The sequence below is a fragment of the Alligator sinensis genome, unplaced genomic scaffold, assembly GCF_000455745.1.
Source record: "Alligator sinensis unplaced genomic scaffold, ASM45574v1 scaffold780_1, whole genome shotgun sequence".
Lineage (NCBI taxonomy): Eukaryota > Metazoa > Chordata > Crocodylia > Alligatoridae > Alligator > Alligator sinensis.
Window position 1 is genome coordinate 486749 of NW_005842144.1, and position 13259 is coordinate 500007.

Below are 13259 nucleotides of genomic sequence, written 5' to 3' on the forward strand. Positions count from 1 at the left end.
CAGGAAGAACCAAAAAATAAGAGGGATACAAAAATGGAATTGGACATTTTTTTGGACAATAATAACTATACACAGGAGTAGCTCCAATATAAAGAAGTGTCAAAAAGACTATAAAATCTCATATTTAGAAGTGAAGCTGATCAACTATTAGGGTTTAGGAGATTACCCTTTTTGGAAGACCATCCCACTCCTTACTCCAGTGTTCTTCACCTTCTTCTGAAGCACCTGCTACTGTGACTATCAGAAACAGGATGTTGAATGTGATTAACCCTGGATTGGATACAACATGGCAAGTCCTATATTCTTGTAGCTAAACAGATATGAATATTTGGCTTCCCCTTGCCACCTGACATGGGTCCATACCAGAACAGTTCAATTCACTTTATCAGGATAGAATAGGGAATGTTGCACTGATGCATCGATAAAGGACTCAAGTTACTTGGGCTTTTGATTTGATGCTGCTTATGAGCACTAATTTTATACACAAACAAAAAGTATTACCTTCCATACATCTTTTCTGAGGTGTCCTATTTGCATGCCTCTCAGACTCATCAAAAATGCACCTGATCAATTTTTTTAAGGGGTAGTTTCAGACATAATCTAAATGCTAAAGAAAATAGTTACCAATTCTATAGATTATGCTGCTCCATCTTAATGTGTACTGCTCATTCTACTACAGATATATACGGGCTTTTGTTTTATTTTGTTGATGATTTAAGTGAATTCAAGATATTGTGACAGTTTTTCAAAGAACATAAGTACTTTTTTTTTTTTCTGTAGATTCTTCTATTGATTCTCCAGCTGGTGATCCACAATACACATAACCCAATAGCACTGGATATTGTATAGTCGGCCTTAAACTACTTACTGATAGTTATAGAGATAATATCGAGTTATTTGCATTTTCCTAACTATAGTTTGGCTAAGAGAAAAAGAGGCAAAGGAAATGATCGGGCTACAGGCCCTCACAAGGTGTGAACCATTTTAGACAAGTTGAGAAAGATGGGATGGAAAAGAAATAGGCCAAAAGTCATGCTAAGGATCACTTAAAGTAGATTTAGTAGTTAAACAAGGCTAGTTTTAGACAAGCTGTAGTGCAGATATGAAATAAGAGTAGACATACACATATTAATTAGACTAATACCTGTTAGGAATGATTTTATATATATATATATATATATATTACCTTGTTTAGTAAGCTTCTTGATATTTTAGCCAAGCAATAGAGTATAAAGCTAGGTATACCTTGGAATGTTTACCCTTCAGTCTTGAACTATGGTTCTTGCTGAATTGCCCTCTTGCAAGTGTACCTAATATAGTGCTTTTCAACAAGGTAGTTTTAAAAATCTGTGTCAGGTCCTATCCTTTATAGGCTGGCCACCTGTTAGAGGCTTATTAAGACTTTAGAACTTAGATGCGTTAAGATCATTTTACTTTCAAATAGCTGTAAGATTGTTATGCATTTAGAGAAATGTGCACTTTCTAAATTGCAATTGTGTGCTTGATATGCCTCATATGTACTGTTTATTCCTTTATATTTTTTTGTATTTCATGACCAAATTTGCTATTAAAAGTTTAGATATTCTTATGTTTGCGAGCATTTAACTTTGTTAGGACTGGTTTTTTGAACCTCTCTTGGTTCTTCGAGTATATCTGAGAGTCAACAATATCTATAGTTCCCATGACTGACTGCAACAAGCAGCACTGACCTGCAGATTTAAAGATGATAGACTTTATAGCCTTAAAGTTGAGGCTCCTACAAAGACTGCTGGTTTAGAACTGCCATCCTCCTAATTCCTGCCGGACTGCAGCACTGCAAGAATGGAAGTTGTTTTTGATGCAATGGAGATGTAAGAGTCAGTGGGGGGACTTGAAGGAGGAATGAGATGAATGACCACTGGGAGGATAATTCTGGCATCAGTACTCCAAATGGAGACAAATAAGGGAAGATGCAGTAGTTAAGATGGCAGAGCAGGAAGTTGCAGTAGTCAAGATGTGAGAAGATAAAGGCTCAAGCAAGAGATTTGGCAGTCACGCCAAGAAAAAAAATAGTTGGATACTAGAAATATTATAAAGAAACAAAGTGGCATAATTTAGACATAGGCAGGTTGTGAGGGCCAAGACAGGGCCTTGAAAATTATGCTGAGAATGTAAACATCAGTGCTTGTGAGGACTAATAATTTTTTTAATTTTCCCATTGGAATATGTGGCTTCCAGAAAATCAACATATGCTTGCTCATTTTTCAGGTAAATGAATGAAAACAGCATACACATGCACATATCTCAGGTCCATATTTCAACATAAAACAGCATTTTTTCCATTGCTATGTGCCATTGAAAAATGAAAAAATATATATCCCTGTGACTTGTCAGATTATTGTTGTTTCCAGTTTCTTTTTTTCATTTCAAGATAATTGACTCTTTGGGATTTTTTGTTATATAATGTAATATTTTAAGCATTTGGATTTTTTTTTTTTATTTTTATTCTTCCGCTGGTAAAAAAGACAATTTATTTTGAAATACTAAAACTGTCTACAGGATGAGGACACAGGATGAAGATTTCACTTCACTACGAGCTTTAGTGAGGATTATATTGTTTGCAGCCATGATGGATCATGAAGAAAAATAGTAAGGTTTGGGAAGTAGGTTAGTATCTCAATTTTATTTGCCAAAACGACAACCAAGTAACTGGGGGGGGGGGAGGTTGGTTTTGTGTTTTGATTTTATCATAACTGAATTTTCCAGGGAAGTTTGTAAAACTTAGAAGCAGAGAGATAAGTTTAGTTTATAACCAGTGAGATAACAGAAGTCCAAGGAAAAAACAGAATAAGTCTTACCTCTGTCTGAAATGTCCAGGGGCACTTGGTCTAGGTAGCTTCTGGACACCCAGATTTTGACCATGCTTGTAATTCAGTAATTCAGAGCGTTAGTCTATCATTGGCCAATTGTTATTGGTATTTCTGTTTTATTTGAACTTAATATTATTTTTTAATAAAGAAAGATATAACAGTTGGTCCTGACGTCACTGAATACTGACATGCAACGTAAGTATTAACCTTTAAAACTCTGACCCAGAGCAGGTGATCTCTTTCTTCTTCCAACTCATTGCTTTAAAAACACTTACGTAGCCTTCCAGTACTGATCTCCTCTCCCACTAGATCTGTAAGCCTTGGAACTATTATCTAGTCTGTGCCTGAGTCTATGTATGTAAAAGTGATAAAGTGCAATTACCTTTTTTTTTTTTTTGCATCTGCGTGTTCATAGACCTTGTCCTTTTTGAGTTTGTAAAGCACATTAAACACATATGGAGCTCTATAAATGCATTAATTTAGTTTAAATTAAATTAAATCAAATCACAATTTGATAGTATAGGTCCATGTGTTGACTTCTGTTATAATAAATGCAGATGTGTTTTAAGGGAACACCAAGGAGATAACTTTTTCCTGTGATGAATTTCCGTGGAAGCCAGCTGGCAGGAAAAATGAGCAGAGGAAAATGAAAAAAAAAAAAATTAAGCGGAGAAAGGGATAAGAGTGAATAGAATACTGGTAAAGGAACATGAAGTAAAAGGTCAGAGAGCAAAGGATTATAGGGAGCAATGGATGAAGAAAAAATAATTGAGAAATTGAGGAGAGAGCCATAAATGAAAAACAAAATTAAGCAGTGATGTCAAAACAGGAAACATGGAATTAAGCCACTGGAACAAGAAGGAACAACATTAAATTATATGTACGCTACACTACTAAATTCTTCCAGGTTAACTATGTCAATTTGGAAGGTAGGGCACTTGTACACGTGACGGGGTTTTAGTCCATTGGGTACCATTCTATGCCCCCCTAAATTGAAATGGTGAGTTTTTAATTGAAAACGGTGGGGTTTATTTTTCTATCACTGTATATACATTATTGTCCTGGAGGCAGCAGGCACCTACTGAAGGCAGAAATGGCATGGGGCCCAATCCTTTTTTTTTTCTTTCAGAGTAGCCAGCCCACCTCTCCCGTGGCTGGAAGGCCATTAATCTGTGCCATTAGTCTGTCATCTCGCCCACTGGCTATTGGATGTAGTTTAGTTTACAACAACACAAACTCATTTAAAATCCCAAAACTTGCATATGTGTAATGTGTGATTCCATTAAGCTACATAAAGGGAATTTTTTCTGTAGACTAAGATTATAAATTCTGTAGACTAAGATTATAAATTAATTTACACTTAGGCCAATAGAAGGGTTCTGGAGAGGTAGTGTACTGATACGGGCAAAAATAATCTGTTTTTCAGCCTATGCAGTATATGCACCAAGGGGTGGTAGTGGCATTCCAGGCAAACATAGCTACAGAGGCAGAAGAACAATAAAAGTGTAACAAAACCACTCTGACTTTAACACTGCCTCATCCAGGGCTAAAGTTAGAGCAGTTTCGCTACTTTTGTATTGCTTCCAACTTGTCCACACATAACCATCAGATTATAACAGCTGCTGGGCACTCCCTATCAGTAGCTTCCCTTTTAAAAAGGCTCCATATATATGTGTATCCATATCGTCTGTAGTGCATCCATACACATGCTTATATTTGTGTAAAGCACCAAAGAAGGATAAAGAAATACTCTATACCTGAAAGAACTGCAGTTGTAGCCATGTTGGTCTAAGGACATAGGCATATAAGGTTCTTTGGGTGAATATATCTTTTATTAGACCGACTCATAAAAGATATCAGATTTACCCAAAGAGCCTTGTCTGTCTATACCTGAAAAGCCCTTGAGAGTGGTTGGGAAGCTACTCTGTTGTGCTTGCCACTGATTACATTAATACAAATATTTCAAGCAGTTAAGCCAAGTATTCCATTTTTCTTTGTATTATTGCCTAGTATAAAGGGGTTATAATCCCTAAGTAGAGCCCCTAGCTACTATGGTAACAACAACAGCAACAAGAAGAAGCCATTTGTCACCATCTCAACTTTCCCCAGATGTATCTGCATGTCATCCCTTGCTTCATATTTAGACTTTGGTCTTACTAAAATATGCAAATGTCCCTAATTCCATACACTGTGGGTGCATCTACATGAGATGCTTTACTGTGAAGTAGAAAAATGTACTATGCAGTAAGCTGCTCTACCTATGAGTAAATTTGTTACCCGCAAATGCAAGTAGCAAGTTTACTTGTGAGTAGTTACTGCACAGTAGTGTGGGTGTAGATGCTTACCAGAAGCAAATTTGCTCCCAGTCAGTCCTGATACTAGGGGGCCAGCCTCACCACAGCCCCAGTGCCCTGGGGCTGGGACCCTCTCCTGGCCCAGGGCTGGGCTGGATTTATGGCAGCTGCAGCCCCCAGGTCCTTAAAAGCCAGCAGGCATTGTGAAGCCCAGGGGCACATGCAGGTAGCCTGTGGCTACACCATGCCACTGCATCCCCCTGCACAGGCCACAGGCCAGCTCAGCCAGTTTGCCTTCACCCCGGTTCTTCTCCCTGGCACTGCAGTGCTGTGCAGCTGCCAGGGCTATACTGTCCAGATCTGCAGGGACCTGGCAGGTACCTGACAGGCCTGCAAACACCCAGGCCCAGCTGCAGCCAGCTCCTGGCAACTAGGGCCAGCTCCATCTAACCACAGATGACCCCCAGAAGCCAGCCTGAACCCTGCAGCTGCAGGTGCTACCTGGCACCGCCTCACTGCTTGGCTGCCAGTCTTGTGGCATGCCCCTATGCTGGGCATTGCAGGCAGCTGCCCATACCCATCAGCAATGGGACAGTCATGTGGAAGCCTAAACAGCCATCATGAGAGCCATGCTAGCATCCTCCCCCATGCCACGTGCCACCTCCTGGGGCTCCAACTGGTCCAAGGAGGAGACTGGGGACCTTGTGGTGCTGTAGAGTGAGGCTGAGGTAATGAAGCAGTTCATGCAAGGCGGGTGCTTCAAAATGCACATTTACAAATGTTTGCAATTTGGCAAGGGGCTGCACCCAGAGAGTGGAGGTGGATGGCTATATTCAACCTAGAGGGATGTGGGCAGTGGAGTCCCCCAGGACTCGGTCCTCGGGCCTGTACTGTTCAATTTCTTTATTAGTGATTTGGATGAGGGGGTGAAAAGCACCCTGTTCAAATTCACTGACAACACCAAGATGCAGGGTGAGGTGGGCACACTAGAAGGAAGAGATAGGATACAACTGGACCTGGACGGTTACAGGGGTGGGCAAATGAGAATAGGATGGGATTCAATACTGACAAGTGCAAGGTACTGCACTTGGGCAGTAAGAACCAGCAGCATACCTATAGGCTGGGGAACTCCCTTCTCATAAGCACAGTGACAGAAAGGGATCTTGGAGTCATTATCAATTCCAAAATGAACCTAGGCGGCCAATATGAGGATGCGGTCAGTAAGGCCAACCGCACCTTGTCATGCATCCAGAGATGCATAATGAGCAGGGCCAAGGAGGTGATCCTCCCTCTCTATGCGACATTGTTCAGGCCACAGTGGGAGTATTGCGTCCAGTTCTGGGTGCCGCATTTTAGGAGGAATGTGACCAGCCACTTGCATGATCCAGGGACAGCAGAGCAGGCCCTATGAGGAGAAGCTATGGGACCTGAACCCATTCAGCCTTCACAAGAGAAAGCTGAGAGGGGACCTGGTGGCCATCTATAAACTTACCAGGGGGGACCAGCGGGGAATGGGAGAGACCCTGTTCCGCGAGCACCTCCTGGAGAAACAAGGAATAACGGCCATAAGTTGCTTGAGAGTAAGTTGAGGCTGGACATTAGAAGGCACTACTTCACAGTCAGGGTGGCTAGGATCTGGAACCAACTTCCAAGAGAAGTGGTGCTGGCTTCTACCTTGGGGGGCTTTAAGAGGAGGGTTGATAATTACTTACCAGGGGTCATATGAGCCCAGTATTCATTCCTGCCCATGTCAGGGGGTCGGACTTGATGATCTACTCATGTCCCTTCTGACCCTACATCTATGAAACTATGAAACAAGGAGTTGTCAGGCCATATGCAGAAGCATTGGTATGACCGGCCAGCATGCCAGTGCTACATAATGGTCAAGGCCTTGTAGGCACAGTGGGTCACTGTGACTGACCACAACCGTTGGTCTGGGACAGGCCTCAAGTTCATGCCTTTTATGCAGCAACTGTATGCCATCCTTGCACCTGGGGATCCAGGCCACAGCCATGCTGTGTACTCCAGCATGGTCATCCTGCCCAAGCCTCTGCTACAGCTTGGCACCAATGGTGATGTGTCACTGGGGGAGGGCCCCTTGGGCTGCCAGCAGCCCATCCCCCCAAAATCCCCACCCCCAGGATCACGCAGCAGCTCTCAGAGCCTGAGCCAGCAGGTGCCCCACCAGCTCCACAGCCTCAGCCCCATGTCACTGCTGGCCATCATCATCAGCACCTGCTCCTCCCCAGGAAGGCCCTGACTGAGTACTCACACACCATGCCCTGCTGCCTGATGAGTCTGTCAGGAGTCATACGCCATCAATGCCAGCCAGGCCAAACCCTAGCCACCAGACATGCCAGCTCGACCCACATGGTAAGCCATGCACTGGGGGAAGGGCCCTCCCCACTCTGGTCCCTGCCCCTGCCTCCAGCTCTAGCCCCCGCCCCCCCCCCCAACTGCCTGGGAGGCAGAAGACCATGAAGAACTTTATTAAGCAGCCTGGCTTGAGAAGGGGGTGGAGGATGCAGGCTGCCTACATCTAGCACCCAGCAGCCTGCCAGCCCCTGGGGAGTGAGCAGGGCTGGAGGGCTCAGCCAAGGGCCACCTGGGTCCAGGCCTGCCTGGCCTACTTACCATGGTTTTTGGGCACCCATGCATGCACAACCCGAGCTGAGGCCCCCTGGCACAGAGCATCTTATCTCAGAAATGTTGTGAACTCTCACAAACAACTTTTTTCTTATGGCTCTGCAGGTCCTGCAGCTGCACATGGGGGACAGCCAGAAGTTGGCATGTGGGATGGTGGCTCAGGGTCACCGTCACCCTTGGCAAGGGCCCTGCAAATGCGCCAGCTCCATTGGAGAAGGACCCAGGACCAAACCTTCCTCCTGGACCAGCTGCTGATGGTGTTGCAGGACCAGCTGGTGGAGGTGCAGGTATGGCAGGAGAAGGATGTCACCCAGCAGGATGCAAAGTGGATGGAGGATGTCACCCATAAGGATGTGCAGGACGGCATGAGGAGACACAGGACTGGGAGACTGGGTGGACTGGGCAGACTGGTGCCCTGGAGGAGTGGCACATTGATGCCCTGGAGCAGCAGGCTGTGGTCATGGCCAGGGCAGTGGAGGTGATAGAGGAAGACCGCCGGATGCTGGACACCATCATGGCCCTGACAGTTGTCTTGGTGCCATCCACTTCCCTGCCCCTGACCACAGCCCTGTCTGGCCCCTGTCAGCCACCTGCCACCCAAGATAAGGCCCACCCATGCGCCTGGGTGGAGGTCCAGAGCTGCATCCACTGGTCAGGAGCCCCGGCCCCAGGTTCCCAACCACCCAGCCTCCCGGCCTGGGCCCAGCTCCACCACTTGCCCCAGCTCCACATGGCTGTGGAGCAGGATCTGCCTCCATCACCCCTGGGTGAACCCCTTACCACCTGGGCTCACCATAGCATGCACACATGGGCACAGCCAAAGGCTGAGATTCTGGCTGCCTGTCCCTGTGCTCCACCATCCTAGGCTCCCCCAACCCATCCCCACCTCCACCCATGGCACAGGCACAACAATCTACACAGTTTGCTTAGGGAGGAGGGTGTTTTATTGTGGTGGGTGGGGTGCGTTGTGGAGGGGTTCTGTTGTTGGGGGGGAGGAGGTGGGGTGTTGCTTGGGAGGGATGGGGGTCTTTTGGGGAGGAAGGGAGGATGAGGGTCTGTTGTTGGGGAGGGAGAGAGGTCTGTTTCTCTGAGGGGAAAAAAGTGTTTTTCAGAGAACTGTCTTCAGTCTGCATGGTGCTGGGGTTGGGCAATGGTGCAGGGGTCCACAGCAGCTGATGCTCATGCTGCCAGGAGACCTCCATCTGCTGTACCTCATCTGTGCAGGCCTCATGAAAGAGCTCCCCTGAGGCCTCAAAGATGTTATGCACCACACAGCCTGTGATGATGACCTGGAAGATTCTGGCCTCAGAGAACTCAAGGTGGATGGTGAGGGTGAGCCAGTGTCCCTTCAACTGCCTGAAGGCACACTCCATGAGGCCACAGGTCCCACCCAGGCATGTGTTGATGTGGGCATGGTGAGGGACCAGCTGGCTGGTATAGGGCAGCATGAGCCAGGGGAGGCTGCATGAGTATGGGCAGGGTGTCCTATGAGGACGGGCGGAGGCACCACTGCACCCAGCTGGAGGTCTGGTACCCATGGCACAAAGTGCATGCTCTGCACCAGGGCTGGCAGGGTAACGTTCTAGAAGATCTGGGCATTGTGTGCACTGCCCAGCCAGACAGTACTCACATTTATGAAGGCACTGCAGGAGTCAACAACAGCCTGGAGCATGACAGAATGGAAGTCCCACTGGCTGTAGTTGGGGTGGTCACCATGGGTCAGGCAGCTGATGGGGATGTGGGTCCCATCCGGGGCCCCAGTGCACTGGGGGAAGCCCAGAGCATGGAACCCCACCACTACCACCAGAGGGTCATGCATGTGGAGCACCCCCCCAGCACGTCCTGGAGGGTGACAGACATTTACAGGATGAACTTCCTGGTGGTGGCCTTGCCCATGCTGAAGAGGTGGTCAATGTATCAGAGAATTGTGGGCATAGCCAGCTTCAGCTGGGCAATGGCCAGCCAGGTGTCTGTAGGAGGTGGGGGTGCTGCATGATGGTGTCCTGCCACTCCAGGTGCTGGCAGAGCTACTTTGGGAGGTCCAGAAAGGTGGCCAGGGTCATGCAGAATGCCTCCAGCCACTGCTCATCATCCCAGGTGGCCTCGACAAGATGCATCCACCAGCTCTTGCTTGCCAGATGGGCCTTCAGAGGCAACACGGCTGGAGGGCCAGGAGGGTGTGGATGGCCCCAGAAGTAGAATCTAGGAGCACATCATTGCCGCCTCTGCTACGGTCAGGCCAACAGCGCAGGGTTTAGGTAACAGCTGCACTGTGGTGGGGAGCTTGGGACAGCACAGTGAGGCTGGACAGGGGTGGGCAAGATGACAGATCCAGCTAGCAGCTGGACTCCATTTCCCAGCAGCCTCCTCCTGCATGGCCAATCTTCATGGAGACCCCAGCTGTAACTGTGATTCATAGATTCATAGATGTTAGGGTCAGAAGGGACCTCAAAAGATCATCGAGTTCAACCCCCTGCATAGGCAGGAAAGTGTGCTGGGTTCAGATGACCCCAGCCAGATGCCTATCTAACCTCCTCTTGAAGACCCCCCAGGGTAGGGGGGTGGTCCCCCTGTCTGTCACCCAGGGTAGGGGGTGGTCCCCCCTATCTGTCACCAATTGCTTTTGCCCGTTTAGTAGTGGTCCTATACCGCCCTGGGCCTTCCTTTTACTCCCTATATATCTGAAAAACAATTTTTTGTTATCCTTAACTTGGGATGCCGTCCTCAGCTCCATGGTAGCTTTGGCCTTTCTAACTGCTTCCCTACAACTGCAAGCTGAAGAGGCATACTCCTCTTTAGTAATTTCTCCCTGTTTCCACTGCTTATATGCCCCCCTTTTTGCCCTTAGGATGCTCTGGATTTCTCTGGTCAGCCAAGGAAGCCTCTTGGCCCCTTTCCCCCTTTTCCCCTGCATCAGGATCATCTCCCTTTGTGCCCAAAGGATCACTTCCTTAAGGCATAGCCACCCTTCCTGGGCTCCCACCTCACCAAATCTCTGATGTGATAGCACGAGGCTGGAGTTGCCATAGAGACCGGCCCCAGCTATTCCTTCCCAGAGCATGAAGGATGCAGATCGTGGCTCTACCCTGGCCCTGGACCAAGCTGCCCACAGCACAAGATCCCAGCAGCTCCAGAGCAGCCCCCTTCCCTGCCATGTGCCTTGCCGATGCCAGCCTCCATGGCAACCCTGGCCTTGCACTATCACAGCGCAGCTGCAACTGGGAACTCCATGGAGACCAGATCCAGCTATGGGGCTGGGGCAGGTGGGAAATGGAGTCCAGTGCTGGACGGATCTGGACCATGGCCCGGACATTGCCCACCCTGAATCTAGGAGAAAAAGGCTGAACATCTGCAAATTCATGGTTTCTCCTGGGAGAGCAGTGATGCTCCTAAGAGCAAATGAATATCTTTTCAGGCCTTAGACACCCAAATGGAATAAAATCTAGCTCTAAGTGATTATATCCACAACCTGAGTCCCAAGTCATTTCAATTAAATACAATATTATTTAATGTTGTAGATGGCTATGTGCTGCTAGACCTAAAGATAGCTACACTTCAGAGCGTAAGAGTGCTAATCCTATTAGTATGTGAGTATATCTCACAGAAATGTGTCAAGCTCTTTGTCTCTTTCCAGGTGCTAGACAACAGAGGTTTGCTTTTACCATAAACAACAGAGACCTGAATTGACAGATAATGGGTGCGTTGACTTTTGAAGATGACTTGAAATGAAGCAAGTAGCACAGAGTAAATGGAGGTCCCTGAAACCTATGCACACAATGTATACAGCATGGGCTGAAGTTGAACATAGAATGAATCTTCTAAAGCATTTTGGGTACCATTTTGACATATAACACTAGCAAATTGATAGTGTTGATATTATTAAGAGGAAGCTGTTATACATGTATTGTTTATTCTGTTTCCTAGACAATTAGCATTATGCTGAAGGACAGAGGTTGAGTACAAGTGAAAAGTAAGAGCTAGATTCAATAAAGGTCCTAGAAACACTTAGGACTAGGGTGGACATCATAGGGCGTGTCTACACATGTGAGCACATATGCTTGCAGCAGCCCAAATAGAAGTAGTGAAATCTGAGCCAGGGCTTTTTGCCTCAGAGCACGTGCCTGGACATGCGCTTTGATGTGGAGCAAATTGTGCCACTTGGGGCAAAATAACCCTGACTGGCTTTTCCTGGATCTGCAGCCAGGGGAGCTAGAGCCTGGGGTCAGAACCTGTGCTGTCCCCAGCAGTATAAAAAGCTACCCTGTCCTGGTCCCAGCAGTACAAAAAACTGCCTTGTCAAGTAGCTCAGGACTACTTGCTCTCAGGAGCTTCTGGAGCCCAGCCAGTTGGTACCTGGGGACACTACCTCTTGTGCCAGCTGGACTGCTGAAGCAGCCCTGAGAGTTCCCTTCACCCTCTATCCACTGCAGAGGTCTGGCAGAGGGGGCTGCTGCCTGGTGGTGCCCTGCTGCCACCTGCCAGACTGGGATGAGGCATCTGTCCCTGTGGGCCAGCCTCCAGTGGGCTGTGGCTGCAGAGTTGGCCTCTGTGCAGCACTACTGCCATATGTGCCCCCTGCCTAGCCATCTGGGCAGCTATCGCCCAGGAGATGTTCCTAGTGTGGTGGCCTGCTCTGAATTGTCAAAGCATGTCCTCCTGGCCCCATTTAGCTAGGAGGTAACCCATCTTCAGCTGAGTCCAAGGTGTCAGCTCTGAGCAGGGTCCTCTGCCTGGGTCCTGCCACTGGCCTCCCTAGCAGGAATTCTGGTGTTCCCTATTTGAAAACTGAAAAATCCCTGATAAAAACATCCCAAAGTCACTCTGTAAAATACCCTGAAATCCATGTTCCTCCACAATTAAAACAAAAGACTACTATAGAGAGAGAGAGAGGGAGAGTAAGACACAGAGAGACAGCAATCAGTTGGGCAATATTTTATTGATATATCTACAGTGTTAAGGCAAATGGAAGTCTATCAGTGTCTTTATCATCATAATAAAATGAATTCTAAATACCTATATGTTTTGCTGTTTGCCTTTGGTTTTCTTACTATAGAGCAGTTACAGCTCTCTGTGACCCCTTCACTAACCAGGATGTGGGGACAGCTGCCTCTGTAGCCACAGCTCCTGCCAGCAGATCTCATCCTGTCTGGCAGCTGGGCATGCAGGTTGTATGCTGGGGAAATGTGGGGTTGCAGGGGGGAGGTGAGAAGGTGGCTGGAGGGATGTGGATGGCTGCAGAGGGATGTGGGGGCCCTGGGGTGTGTGGGTAGGTGTGGGTGGATTGTGGAGGGACTGTGAAGGGGGGATGCTCAGGGGTGGGTGCAGCCCCCCTGCACAGCTCATGGACTGCCCCCCACAGTGGCTACAGCCCCCCAACAGGGGTCACATGGCCCCTGCCACTGTCCCACCTGGCCCTATCCCCTGCTGGCTCCTGCAGCTCCCCCAATGGCTGCCCCCCCCCCCCCCACCC